Below are 14533 nucleotides of genomic sequence, written 5' to 3' on the forward strand. Positions count from 1 at the left end.
CAGCTGGTGGGAAGGTTTTGCATCTTCTTCCTTAGTTACACTGCCCCTGGGTTTCAACTGTGGTTTTATTTCCACCTCTGCATGTGAGTCGTCCACTGAGGCCACCCTGGAAGACTTGGGTTTGCCCCTGTGAGGGCCAGGTGTGGAGGTGGTGCAACTGTTTGGCTTGTGGGGACCCTGGTGGCACCAAGTGTGCAGAGACACAGACTGCCTTCACCACAGGAGTTATGGCCCCATCAGAGTCTTTTTTTCGAACCTCTTGTAGCTGACGATCAGAAGGCCTCTTTGGCCAGTCTTTCTCTGTAGCTCCTCCCATTCAGATACTTAGAGGGCTCTCTTGCCTGGGGTCCTTCTCTGTAGTTCAGCACATTAGTCACTTAAAGGAGCACACTGGGTGGGGTCCTACTCTGTAGTTCAGTGCATCAGGCATTTGATGGGCCAACTTCTCTACTGTTCAGCTGCCGACACTGGCATATGGGTGGAGAGAGGCTATGGTGATGGCTCCACCCCCTATGCATGACTCAGCAGTATTGCCTTGATTCCATGGCTGCCTGGTTTTCCTCCACAGGCATTTCCCACTACAATCTCCTCCCTCACCTCCTCGTCATCTGCGTCTCTACAGTAAATATCAGCCCTCGCCCTGGGATCGCTCCACAATCCCCAAACTCAAGCTCCCAGCCGCTGTGCCTTCCAGGGGAACCCGCATCCCTATTCAGGGTATGTGTGGCTGCAGCAAGGACTGTCTGATTCTTATTCTATTTAGGCTGCCACAGATCAGCTGTTTCACTCTCAGCCTTTAATGTTTCTCCTCTGACTCAGACAGTTGCCCCGCTGTAAGGATCAGACCCCAGCTTCAGTGCCCCCACCCGCCAAGGGCAAGCCCAGTCCTACTAACATTCCCATTTACCCCCTAGTTCCTTCCTTTACCAAGTTTTGCGTGAGTCTATATATTCTTTTCCGCTGGTCAGGTACTCCCGTCTGCTCTCAACTGGTGTTCTGAATGCACTTCTGTGTCTGAAGGTGTATTCCTGATGTATCCGTGGAGAGAGATGTACTCCATGTTCACCTACTCTTTCACTATCTTGTTCCCCCCAGATTTTCTTTTTATTAATGTGGGAATTTATTACTGTAGACCTCCTTCTTAGAACTGCTTTTGCTGTATCCCATAAGTCTTGGTATGTTGTATTTTAATTTTTGTTTGTCTCAAGATACTTTCTGATTTTCTTTCTGATTTTTTCTTTGTGCCATTGGTTGTTTAAGAGTGTATCCTTTAATTTTCACGTTTGTGAATTTTTCAGTTTCTCTCCTCTTATTGAGGGTTTTCTTTTCAGTTGTAAAATGTCTGATAAAGCACATGAAAATATATAATAATAATTGGCTTCTAAACACTGATTCATAAAATTGTTGATTAAAAAAGTTTTTTATAATCTGTGATCTCACTGGTCTTGACTAAAAATGAGAAACTTTACCATATGAGATATATAAATAATTTGTTTTTAAATTGCTTGATACCTCTGAGTTATATGCTGGTAATTTAGTTTAAGAAGAAAAAAAGCTAGGTAGATTTACTTTTGGACTTGCATTATACAAGAGTTATACTATGTTAGTCATTTTAATTCCTTGATATGTGTTAGGCAGAATAATGTTCCCCAAAGGTAACCAAATCCTAATCTCTGGAACCTATTAAATGTGAACTTAAATGGCAAGAGGGATTTTGCAGATGTAATTTAGTTAAAGATCTTCAGATGAAGAGGTTATAACCATATTCTCTGAATGGGCCGATATAATCACAAGACTCCTAAATGAAAAATGAGAGCAGTAGAGTCAGTGTCAGAGAGAGATTTGAAGATGATAAGTTGCTGAGTTTGAGAATGGAGGAAGGGGCGTTGAGCCAAGAAATGCAGATAACCTCTAGTAGCTGGAAAAGGCAAGGGAATGAGTCTTTCCTAGAGTTCCCAGAATGAAAGCGGCCTGGGTGATACCCTGATGTAAGACCCATTTTGCACTTCTGTAATAGTTCTAGGTTAACAGTGGAGGGACTCAGCCACACATATACATGTATCCATTCTCCTCCAAACCCCCCTCCCCTCCAGGCTGCCACATAGCACTGAGCAGAGTTCTTTGTGCTATACAGTAGTTCCTTGTTGGTTATCTAGTTTAAATATAGCAGTGTATACATGTCCATCCCAAACTCTCTGACTAATCTGTTCCCCTTATCCTTACCCATTTTCTAAGTCTGTGAGTCTGTTTCTGTTTTGTAAGGTTATTTGTATCTTTTCTTTTTAGATTCCACATATAAGGGATGTCATACACTATTTCTCCTCCTCTGCCTGACTTACTTCACTCAGACATTTGTGTTGTTTCAAGCCACTAACTTTGTGGTACTTTGTTACAACAAGAGTAGGAAGCTAATATACAATAGTATATAAACAGAATTTCTGATTAAGTTCATGGTATATTTTTAGTGGAGTTAGAGAAGGACTCAACAATCTTTACATTACTTACTTTTTAAAGAAAGCCTGTTAACACTATCTGGGCTTCCTTTGTGGCTCAGGTGGTAAGGAATCTGCCTGCAATGAGGGAGACCTGGGTTCGATCCCTGGGTTGGGAAGATCACCTGGAGGAGGAAAAGGCTATGCACTCCAGTATTCTGGCCTGGAGAATTCCATGGACTATATACTCCATGGGGTCACAAAGAGTCAGACACAACTGAGGGACTTTCACTTTAACACTATAGAAATTGGTTTTACATAAAGCTAATATAGATAAGATTACGGAACACAAATCAATCACTTTGACTCTTTTACTGCACTTAACTGTCCCAAAGCAACTATCCTAGAGGGAAAATACCTTTACCAGTTTTCTAATCAAATAACTTAATCAGCCAAAGATTTAAAATCTAATTAATAATAATAGCAAAGCTACAAATAATGTATTTACTCACCTTAAAGAAAGTAAGTTGCTAAGTATTAACTGGTGCTATAATTTCTTCACATTTTCCAACTGCTGCTGCTACTGCTGCTGCTGCTGCTGCTGCTGCTGCTGCTGCTAAGTCGCTTCAGCCGTGTCTGACTCTGTGCGACCCCAGAGATGGCAGCCCACCAGGTTCCCCCATCCCTGGGATTCTCCAGGCAAGAACACTGGAGTGAGTTGCCATTTCCTTCTCCAAAGCATGAAAGTGAAAAGTGAAAGTGAAAAGTGAAAGTGAAGTCGCTCAGTCGTGTCCAACTCTTAGTGACCCCATGGACTGCAGCGCACCAGGCTCCTCCATCCATGGGATTTTCCAGGCAAGAGTACTGGAGTGGGGTGCCATTGCCTTCTCCTAAAATATTTTTAGTTTTAAGTAAATATAGTGTATTATTAATTTTAAATGAATATATAACATTTCCAAGTACTTTATTAACAATGTATCAACATTCTAAGTCATTTTATCACTCTGTACTAGGTTACATATAGAAGAAAATCAGAGTTGTGTAACAGAGAAGAAAGTAGCTTTGCTGCATATTATGAATTTTCTAAACTTCTACTTTTCAAACATTTTGGAAACTTCTTTTGGATCCCACATCTATGTCCAAAAAGTCATATTATGCATTACTCCTCTTCTCTGCAGTTTTTCTTCAGTTGGCTCCATTAATTTAGACTTATGCTTAGAACTGGTATTCAGCTGGTATTAGCCTATATGATCACACAGGTATCCATAATGACTGATTATTGCCTGTGTCGCACTGGCTGTTAAATATTTTGAATATCACCATTCTTCAGCTTGTATAATAAATACACAAAAACTGATTTTGTGTTAGGCAGAATAATGTTCCCCAAAGACAACCAAATCCTAATCTCTGGAACCTATTAAATGTGACCTCAAATGGCAAGGGGGATTTTGGTGCATTCAACCTTGGTGCATCCGTCCTTGGTGCACTCAATCTTGCATTGTGGAAATAAGGAGAGTCCAAAATGTTGGGTTTAATACTTGATTGATCAAGGTGAGATACTGTGAATTATTATCACATTTGGGTAGTGACTTGACCCCAGCCAAGGCAAAGAATGTCTCAGTTTGCTTCTGAAATCCAGGGTACGGGAATCATATTAATTGCAATGGTGAAATGAAGTATACCACAATTCTGCTATTTTCTAAAATTGTCAAAAAAAAGCAACTAGGACCTATATCATCCTCAGCTTCTCCAGCTATGGGATGTTGCATTATCAGTAACTGTTATTCTTATCAGGTTGAGCTAGTTCATGGGGAAAATTGTACAGAAACAGAACTATGCAAAGTTTGGGGGGTAAAACTTGGGGGATGAGGTCACACTATTGTATAACTGGACCATGAGAAGCAATGACAGTGGTTTACAGTTTTGTTTATGTACAGCAAAAGCTTATTTACAAAATTATGCTGATGCTTAGAGCTGTCAAAGGTCTGTAAGTAGCACATCACACAGATATAAAAATGAAACTACAGTGAATTCACTAGAGTGATAATGGCTTTTTGTTGTTGTTGGGGTATAGTTGCTTTACAGTGTTCTGTTGGTTTCTGCTGTACAATTAAATGAATCACCTGTAATTATACATGTAGCTCCCCCCTCTTGAGCCTTCTTTCCACACTCCTCCCACCCCCTCCCCTCGAGGTCATCACAGAGCACCAAGCTGAGCTCCCTATGCTTTATGGCAGCTTCCCACTAGCTATTTGTTTTACACATGGTAGTGTATATCTCTGAATCCCATTCTTTATTTGTACGCTGATGAAGGGAAATGAGCCTGAGTCGTTTAGCCCAAAATGTCTATTCAACATAGCAAAATGAAATGGGTTTCTTAGAGTTCAGTGAAATGTGACATGTCAAAACATTCTCACTAAAGTAGAGAATAAACTTAGGCATTTTGCTTGTTTGATCAAAGTCAGCAAAAGAAGCACAAGGCTGGTGGAACATTCTAAATTATGGCATCAACATAATCTTATCTGAGACTATTGGTTGGCCTACACCTAAAGACTTTGAAGGTATTGCTATCCTTCTTGGTGTCTGGCCCGGGCACAGGTCTTCCAGCAATTGTAAGAAACCCTTCCTTTAGTCCTATAAGCCCTGATAGAACTAGAGGTCCTGCTACTAGTTCAAGAAGTGATTTGTGACCTTTCTAAAATTAACACAGGGTTGTTATAATCTTTTGAACATTTTGAATGTCTGAGTTAAAATGATTATTATTGGTGTGTCATTGTGTATTGGCATCTGGCAGAGATCATCAACTAAATTTGAAGTAAGAAGATAGTCTGAAAGGTGGCCTACCACTACAGTTGCCAGAAAGTGATAAGCTAATTATGAGAAGCAATAATTAAAATTCAGTGGGACAAAATGTGGCATTATAAAGAAATTTTATTTCCTTTGTAATGACAAAGGAAAATCACATAAAATATGCAAAACTTTTCCACAAACTGATCGTGAAAAGCAATAATTATAACCCAGTGGAAAAAATAGTTTAATGTCTCTGATGATGCTGAAAGAAAAAATTTGACAGAAAGCATACCAAAGATAGTTTCAAACTAAATTTCCAATTATTTTACCAATAAAGTTTTATAAGAATCTTATTTTTAAATGTTGACCTAAATGCAGGTTACCAATCCAAAATATTGTTTCCCTGCAGTTTTATATGACTATGTATTAAAGTCTTCATTAGAGGTTCAGAGTTTATATAGCATTTGACTGGCTGTGAATAGTATCTGATTGTTTTCAGATGAGAAAACCTACTGAGCCTCTTTGAGATGCTTAGTAAGGAGTGCATGTCACGTACATTCCTCTCTCATCTGTAGACAGACATACACATCACTGATGTACATACAGAGACACATGCACAGACTCACAGTAGAGCTTAGTGTTTATTCTTGTAAATTCTTAAGATATATAATACATTTCGTCAACTGAAGGAATGGTATTTATTTTCCTTTTTTGAAAAGAGATATTAGAGAAAAGTATTAGTTCAGTTCAGTTCAGTCGCCCAGTCATGTCCGACTTTTTGTGACCCCACGGACTGCAGCATACCAGGCTTCCCTGTCCACCACCAACTCCTAGAGCTTCCTCAAACTCATGTCCATCAAGTCAGTGATGCCATCCAACCATCTCATCCTGTCGTCCCCTTCTCCTCCCGCCATCAATCTTTCCCAGCATCAGGGTCTTTTCTAGTGAGTCAGTTCTTCGCATCAGGTGGCCAAAGTATTGTAGTGTCAGATACAGCATTAGTACTTCCAATGACTATTCAGGACTGATCTCCTTTAGGATGGACTGGTTGGATCTTCTTGCAGTCCAAGGGACTCTCAAGAGACTTCTCCAACACTACAGTTCAAAAGCATTAGTTCTTTGGCGCTCAGCTTTTTTTATAGTCCAACTCTCACATCCATACATGACTACTGGAAAAACCAGAGCTTTGACTAGATGGACCTTTCTTGGAAAAGTAATGTGTCTGCTTTTTAATATGCTGTCTAGGTTAATCATAGCTTTTCTTCCAAGGAGCAAGTGTCTTTTCATTTCATGGCTGCAGTCACAATCTGAAGTGATTTTGGACCCCCAAAAATAAAGTTGCTGTTTCCATTGTTTCACCATCTGTTTGCATGAAGTGATGGGACTGGATGCCATGATCTTAGTTTTCCCAATGTTGACTTTTAAGCACTTTTGCACTCTCCTCTTTCACTTTCATCAAGAGGCCCTTTAGTTTTTCTTGGCTTTCTGCCATAAGTGTGGTGTCATTGCATATCTGACGTTATTGATATTTCGCTCGACAATCTTGTTTCCAGCTTGTGCTTCATACAGCCCTGCATTCCACATGATGTACTCTCCATATAAGTTAAATGAGCAGGGTGACAATATGCATCCATGACATACTCCTTTCCCAATTTGGAACCAGTCTGTTGTTCCATGTCCAGTTCTAACTGTTGTTTCTTATCCTGCATACAGATTTCTCAGGAGGCAGGTCATATGGTCTAGTATTCCCATCTTTCAGAATTTTCCATGGTTGGTGATCCACAGAGTTAAAGGCTTTGGCATAGTCAATAATGCAGATTTGGCCTTGGAGTACAGAATGAAGCAGGGCAAAGGCTAATAGAGTTTTGCCAAGAGAACACACTGGTCATAGCAAATACTGTCTTCCAACAACACAAGAGACAACTCTGCACATGAACATCACCAGATAGTCAATACCAAAATCAGATTGATTATATTCTTTGCAGCCAAAGATGGAGAGGCTCTATACAGTAAGCAAAACCAAGATGGGCAGCTGACTGTGGCTCAGATAATAAACTCCTTATTGCCAAATTCAGACTTAAATTGAAGAAAGTAGGGAAAATCACTAGACCATTTAGGTATGACCTAAATCAATTCCCTTACGATTATACACTCAAAGTGAGAAATAGATTCAAGGGATTAGATCTGATAGAGTGCCTGAAGAACTATGGATGGCCTCACAATGAATAAAGCTAGCAGAGGTGATGGAATTCCAGTTGAGCTATTTCAAATCCTAAAAGATGATGCTATGAAAGTGCTGCACTCAATATGCCAGCAAATGTGGAAAGTACAGAAGTGGCCACAGGGCTGGATAAGTCATTTTTCATTCCAATCCCAAAGAAAGGCAATGCCAAAGAATGTTCAAACTACTACATAATTGCAGTCATCTCACACGCTACTAAAGTAATGCTCAAAATTCTCCAAGCCAGGTTTCAACAGTACATGAACCATGAACTTCCAACATTCAAGCTGGATTTAGAAAGGGCAGAAGAACCAGAGATCAAATTGCCAAAATCCTTTGGATCATTGAAAAAGCAAGAGAGTTCCAGAAAACATCTATTTCTGCCTATTGGCTATGCCAAAGCCTTTGACTGTGTGAATCACAACAAACTGTGGGAAATTCTTCAAGAGATGGGAATACCAGACCACTTGATCTGCCTCTTGAGAAATCTGTATGTAGGTCAGGCAACAACATTTAGAAATGGACATGTAGCAACAGACTGATTCCAAATAAGGAATGGAGTATGTCAAGGCTATATTGTGACTCTGCTTATATGCAGAGTACATCATGAGAAACACTGGGCTGGATAAAGCATAAGCTAGAATCAAGATTCCTGGGAGAAATATCAATAACCTAGATATGCAGATGACACAACCCTTATGGCAGAAAGGGATGAAGAACTAAAGAGCCTCTTCATGAAAGTGAAAGAGGAGAGTGCAAATGTTGGCTTAAAGCTCAACATTGAGAAAACTAAGATCATGGCATCCAGTCCCATCACTTCATTGCAAATAGATGGGGAAACAATGGAAACAGTGACCGACTTTATTTTTCTGGGCTCCAAAATCACTTCAGATTGTGACTGCAGCCATGAAATGAAAAGATGCTTTCTCCTTGGAAGAAAAGCTATGACCCACCTAGACAGCATATTAGAAAGCAGACACATTACTTTTCCAAGAAAGGTCCATCTAATCAAAGCTCTGTTTTTTCCAGTAGTCATGTATGGATGTGAGAGTTGGACTATAAAGAAAGCTGAGCGCCGAAGAATTGACACTTTTGATCTGTGGTATTGGAAAAGACTCTTGAGAGTCCCTTGGACTGCAAGAAGATCCAACCAGTCCATCCTAAAGGAAATCAGTCATGAAGAGTCATTGGAAAGACTGATGCTGAAGCTGAAACTCCAATACTTTGGCCACCTGATGCGAAGAACTGACTCATTTGAAAAGATTCTGATGCTGGAAAAGATTGGAGGCAGGAGGAGAAGGGGATGACAGAGGATAAGATGGTTGGATGGCATCACTAACTTGATGGACATGAGTTTGAGTAAACTCTGGGGGTTGTTGGTGGACAGGGAGGCCTGGCGTGCTGCAGTCCATGGGTTGAAAAGAGTAGGACACGATTGAGTGACTGAATTGAACTGAGCTGAGATGTTTTACTAGAACTCTCTTGCTTTTTTGAAGATATAAGAGATGTTGGCATTTTGATCTCTGGTTCCTCTGGTTTTTCCAAATCCAGCTTGAACATCTAGAATTTCGAGGTTCAGGTACTGTTGAAACCTGACTTGGAGAATTTTGAGCATTACTTTGCTAGCATGTGAGGTGAGTGCAGTTGTGTAGTAGTTTGAAAATTCTTTGGAATTGCCAGAGAGATAAGTATCAGTTAATGATAAATCACTGGATTTTATTGTTCTCTTCTACTATACTCTTTTTAGTCTCAATTCCCTTTTATCTTGTGGAATACAACATGGATCAAATAAAAAAAAATAGACCCAAAAGGTAACTGACATTAAATTATCAGTATCAAAATGTTGACATATGAACATTTTCCCAAAGTGGAATACAAGTGTTCACAGACTGTTTCAGTCAACCCCATAACCAAAGTTCAGATTCATTCAGTTGCTTTGCTACTGTTTATTCCCCAGGAGACCACTAGAAAACTTGTTAATTAAAGAAACAAGCTTAATTGGATTTACTTCAGTGAAGGAGGACACTACTTTGACAGAGTCTTAACATTACATCAGGATAGGGTGTCGGGAGAGAATATTTATAGAGCCACGGGGTCTGGAATCAAGTGGTTCAAGATGGGTCTTCCAAGACCCAAAACTGATGGAGACTGGCCAATGTGCCTATAATAAGTTACAGTTGGTGAACACCATTGGGTAGGCATCTTGACATGAGTCTTGATGAGTCAGCTCTTATTTGATAGGTGAGCTATTTGCTGATGTGATTAAGATTCCTTATCCTCAGAGGAGATCTGTTTGCCCTCATGAATATACTGTCTGTCTGGCCAAATTGGCTTATAAAAATTTCTTGAAGCAAAAAGTGCTGTTATGTATTAATTTAAAAGTTTTATCTTCTAAGGCAAGAAGTTCCAGAGAACAGGTTGTTCTCATGTTGACAAAGTTGGCCTCTGTTCTCAGTCTTAACTGTTGAATCATGTTGATGCAGGTGGTCCCAATTCTTACTAAAAGTTCATCATAGCAAATATCTACAGTCTCCTGTTGTGCAATACAAGTGTCCCAGGACTAAGCAAAGCTTTCCAGCACAGCTAAGAATCTCATTCTGGGCCATTTAGTAGTTAAGTACTGATTGAAATCAGAGCAAATTTGTCTTTGGAAGGAGGCAGAGATCAACACACTTGAGAATGTGGTATGAATTTTTATTCAAGGAAAGAATCATATGGTTTTTATTTTTCAATTTGTTAATGTGGTGAATTACATTGATTGATTTGCGGATGTTGAAGAATCCTTGCATCCCTGGGATAAAGCCCACTTGGTCATGGTGTATGATCTTTTTAATGTGTTGTTGGATTCTGATTGCTAGAATTTTGTTGAGGATTTTTGCATCTATGTTCATCAGTGATATTGGCCTGTAGTTTTCCTTTTTTGTAGTGTCTTTGTCAGGTTTTGGTATTAGGGTGATGGTGGCCTCATAGAATGAGTTTGGAAGTTTCCCTTCCTCTGCAATTTTCTGGAAGAGTTTGAGTAGTATAGGTGTTAACTCTTCTCGAAATTTTTGGTAGAATTCAGCTGTGAAGCCGTCTGGACCTGGGCTTTTGTTTGCTGGAAGATTTCTGATTACAGTTTCAATTTCCGTGCTTGTGATGGGTCTGTTAAGATTGTCTATTTCTTCCTGGTTTAGTTTTGGAAAATTGTATTTTTCTAAGAATTTGTCCATTTCTTCCAGGTTGTCCATTTTATTGGCATATAATTGCTGATAGTAGTCTCTTATGATCCTTTGTATTTCTGAGTTGTCTGTTGTGATCTCTCCATTTTCATTTCTAATTTTATTGATTTGATTTTTCTCTCTTTGCTTCTTGATGAGTCTGGCTAATGGTCTGTCAATTTTATTTATCCTTTCAAAGAACCAGCTTTTGGCTTTGTTGATTTTTGCTATGGTCTCTTTTGTTTCTTTTGCATTTATTTCTGCCCTAATTTTTAAGATTTCTTTCCTTCTGCTAACTCTGGGGTTCTCTAATTCTTCCTTTTCTAGTTGCTTTAGGTGTAGAGTTAGGTTATTTATTTGACTTTTTTCTTGTTTCTTGAGGTATGCCTGTATTGCTATGAACTTTCCTCTTAGCACTGCTTTTATAGTGTCCCACAGGTTTTGGGTTGTTGTGTTTTCATTTTCATTAGTTTCTATGCATATTTTGATTTCTTTTTTGATTTCTTCTGTGATTTGTTGGTTATTCAGAAGCGTGTTGTTCAGCCTCCATATGTTGGAATTTTTAATAGGTTTCCTCCTGTAATTGAGATCTAATCTTAGTGCATTATGGTCAGAAAAGATGCTTGGAATGATTTCGATTTTTTTGAATTTATCAAGGTTATATTTATGGCCCAGGATGTGATCTATCCTGGAGAAGGTTCCATGAGCACTTGAGAAAAAGGTGAAATTCATTGTTTTGGGGTGAAATGTCCTATAGATATCAATTAGGTCTAACTGGTCTAATGTATCATTTAAAGTTTGCGTTTCTTTGTTAATTTTCTGTTTAGTTGATCTGTCCATATGTGTGAGTGGGGTATTAAAGTCTCCCACTATTATTGTGTTGTTGTTAATTTCCCCTTTCATACTTGTTAGCATTTGTCCTACATATTGCGGTGCTCCTATATTGGGTGTATATATATTTATAATTGTTATATCTTCTTCTTGGATTGATCCTTTGATCATTATGTAGTGGCCTTCTTTATCTCTTTTCACAGCCTTTGTTTTAAAGTCTATTTTATCAGATATGAGTATTGCCACTCCTGCTTTCTTTTGGTCTCTATTTGCATGGAATATCTTTTTCCAACCCTTCACTTTCAGTCTGTATGTGTCCCTTGTTTTGAGGTGGGTCTCTTGTAAGCAGCATATAGAGGGTTCTTGTTTTTGTATCCAATCAGCCAGTCTTTGCCTTTTGGTTGGGGCATTCAATCCATTTACGTTTAAGGTGATTATTGATAAGTATGATCCCGTTGCCATTTGTTTTATTATTTTGGGTTCGGGTTTATACTCCCTTTTTGTGTTTCCTGTCTAGAGAATATCCTTTAGAATTTGTTGGAGAGCTGGTTTGGTGGTGCTGAATTCTCTCAGCTTTTGCTTGTCTGTAAAGCTTTTGATTTCTCCTTCGTATTTGAATGAGATCCTTGCTGGGTATAGTAATCTGGGCTGTAGGTTATTTTCTTTCATCACTTTAAGTATGTCTTGCCATTCCCTCCTGGCCTGAAGAGTTTCTATTGAGAGATCAGCTGTTATCCTTATGGGAATCCCCTTGTGTGTTATTTGTTGTTTTTCCCTTGCTGCTTTTAATAGTTGTTCTTTGTGTTTGACCTTTGTTAATTTGATTAATATGTGTCTTGGGGTGTTTCGCCTTGGGTTTATCCTATTTGGGACTCTCTGGGTTTCTTGGACTTGGGTGATTATTTCCTTCCCCATTTTAGGGAAGTTTTCAACTATTATCTCCTCAAGGATTTTCTCATGGTCTTTCTTTTTGTCTTCTTCTTCTGGGGCTCCTATAATTCGAATGTTGGAGCGTTTCATATTGTCCTGGAGGTCTCTGAGATTGTCCTCATTTCTTTTAATTTGTTTTTCTTTTTTCCTCTCTGATTCATTTATTTCTACCATTCTGTCTTCTATTTCACTAATCCTATCTTCTGCCTCCGTTATTCTATTATTTGTTGCCTCCAGAGTTTTTCTGATCTCATTTATTGCATTATTCATTGTATATTGACTCTTTTTTATTTCTTCTAGGTCCTTGTTGAACCTTTCTTGCATCTTCTCAATCCTTGTCTCTAGGGTATTTATCTGTGATTCCATTTTGACTTCAAGATTTTGGATCATTTTCACTATCAATATTCGGAATTCTTTCTCAGGTAGATTTCCTATCTCTTCCTCTTTTGTCTGGTTTGGTGGGCATTTCTCCTGCTCCTTTACCTGTTGGGTATTCCTCTGTCTCTTCATCTTGGTTATATTGCTGCGTTTGGAATGGCCTTTTTATATTCTGGTAATTTGTGGAGTTCTCTTTATTGTGGAGCTTCCTCACTGTGGGTGGGGTTGTATCAGTGGCTTGTCAAGGTTTCCTGGTTAGGGAGGCTTGTGTTGGAGGTCTGGTGGGTGGAGCTGGGCTTCTTCTCTCTGGAGTGCAGTGGAGTGACCAGTAATGGGTTATGAGACGTCTAAAGTTTTGGAGTAACTTTGATGATTATCTCAATAGATGCAGAGAAGGCCTTTGACAAGATTCAACATCCATTTATGATAAAAACTCTCCAGAAAGCAGGAATAGAAGGAACATACCTCAACATAATAAAAGCTATATATGACAAACCCACAGCAAACATTATCCTCAATGGTGAAAAATTGAAAGCATTTCCCCTAAAGTCAGGAACAAGACAAGGGTGCCCACTTTCACCACTACTATTCAACATAGTTCTGGAAGTTTTAGCCACAGCAATCAGAGCAGAAAAAGAAATAAAAGGAATCCAAATTGGAAAAGAAGAAGTAAAACTCTCACTGTTTGCAGATGACATGATCCTCTACATAGAAAACACTAAAGACTCTACCAGAAAATTACTAGAGCTAATTAATGAATATAGTAAAGTTGCAGGATATAAAATCAACACACAGAAATCCCTTGCATTCGTATACACTAATAATGAGAAAGTAGAAGAAGAAATTAAGGAAACAATTCCATTCACCATTGCAACAAAAAGAATAAAATACTTAGGAATATATCTACCTAAAGAAACTAAAGACCTATATACAGAAAACTTTAAAACACTGATGAAAGAAATCAAAGAGGACACTAATAGATGGAGAAATATACCATGCTCATGGATCGGAAGAATCAATATAGTGAAAATGAGTATATTACCCAAAGCAATCTACAAATTCAATGCAATCCCTATCAAGATACCGGCGATATTTTTCACAGAACTAGAACAAATAATTTCAAGATTTGTATGGAAATACAAAAAACCACGAATAGCCAAAGCAATCTTGAGAAAGAAGGATGGAACTGGAGGAATCAATTTGCCTGACTTCAGGCTCTACTACAAAGCCACAGTCATCAAGACAGTATGGTATTGGCACAAAGACAGACATATAGATCAATGGAACAAAATAGAAAGCCCAGAGATAAATCCACATACATATGGACACCTTATCTTTGACAAAGGAGGCAAGAATATACAATGGAGTAAAGACAATCTCTTTAACAAGTGGTGCTGGGAAAACTGGTCAACCACTTGTAAAAGAATGAAGCTAGATCACTTTCTAACACCGCACACAAAGATAAACTCAAAATGGATTAAAGATCTAAATGTAAGACCAGAAACTATAAAACTCTTAGAGGAGAACATAGGCAAAACACTCTCTGACATAAACCACAGCAGGATCCTCTATGATCCACCTCCCAGAATTCTGGAAATAAAAGCAAAAATAAACAAATGGGATCTAATTAAAATTAAAAGCTTCTGCACAACAAAGGAAAACATAAGCAAAGTGAAAAGACAGCCTTCCGAATGGGAGAAAATAATAGCAAATGAAGCAACTGACAAACAACTAATCTCAAAAATATACAA

This window comes from Oryx dammah, unplaced genomic scaffold, assembly GCF_014754425.2.
Source record: "Oryx dammah isolate SB20612 unplaced genomic scaffold, SCBI_Odam_1.1 HiC_scaffold_23, whole genome shotgun sequence".
In the NCBI taxonomy this organism is placed as follows: Eukaryota; Metazoa; Chordata; class Mammalia; order Artiodactyla; family Bovidae; genus Oryx; species Oryx dammah.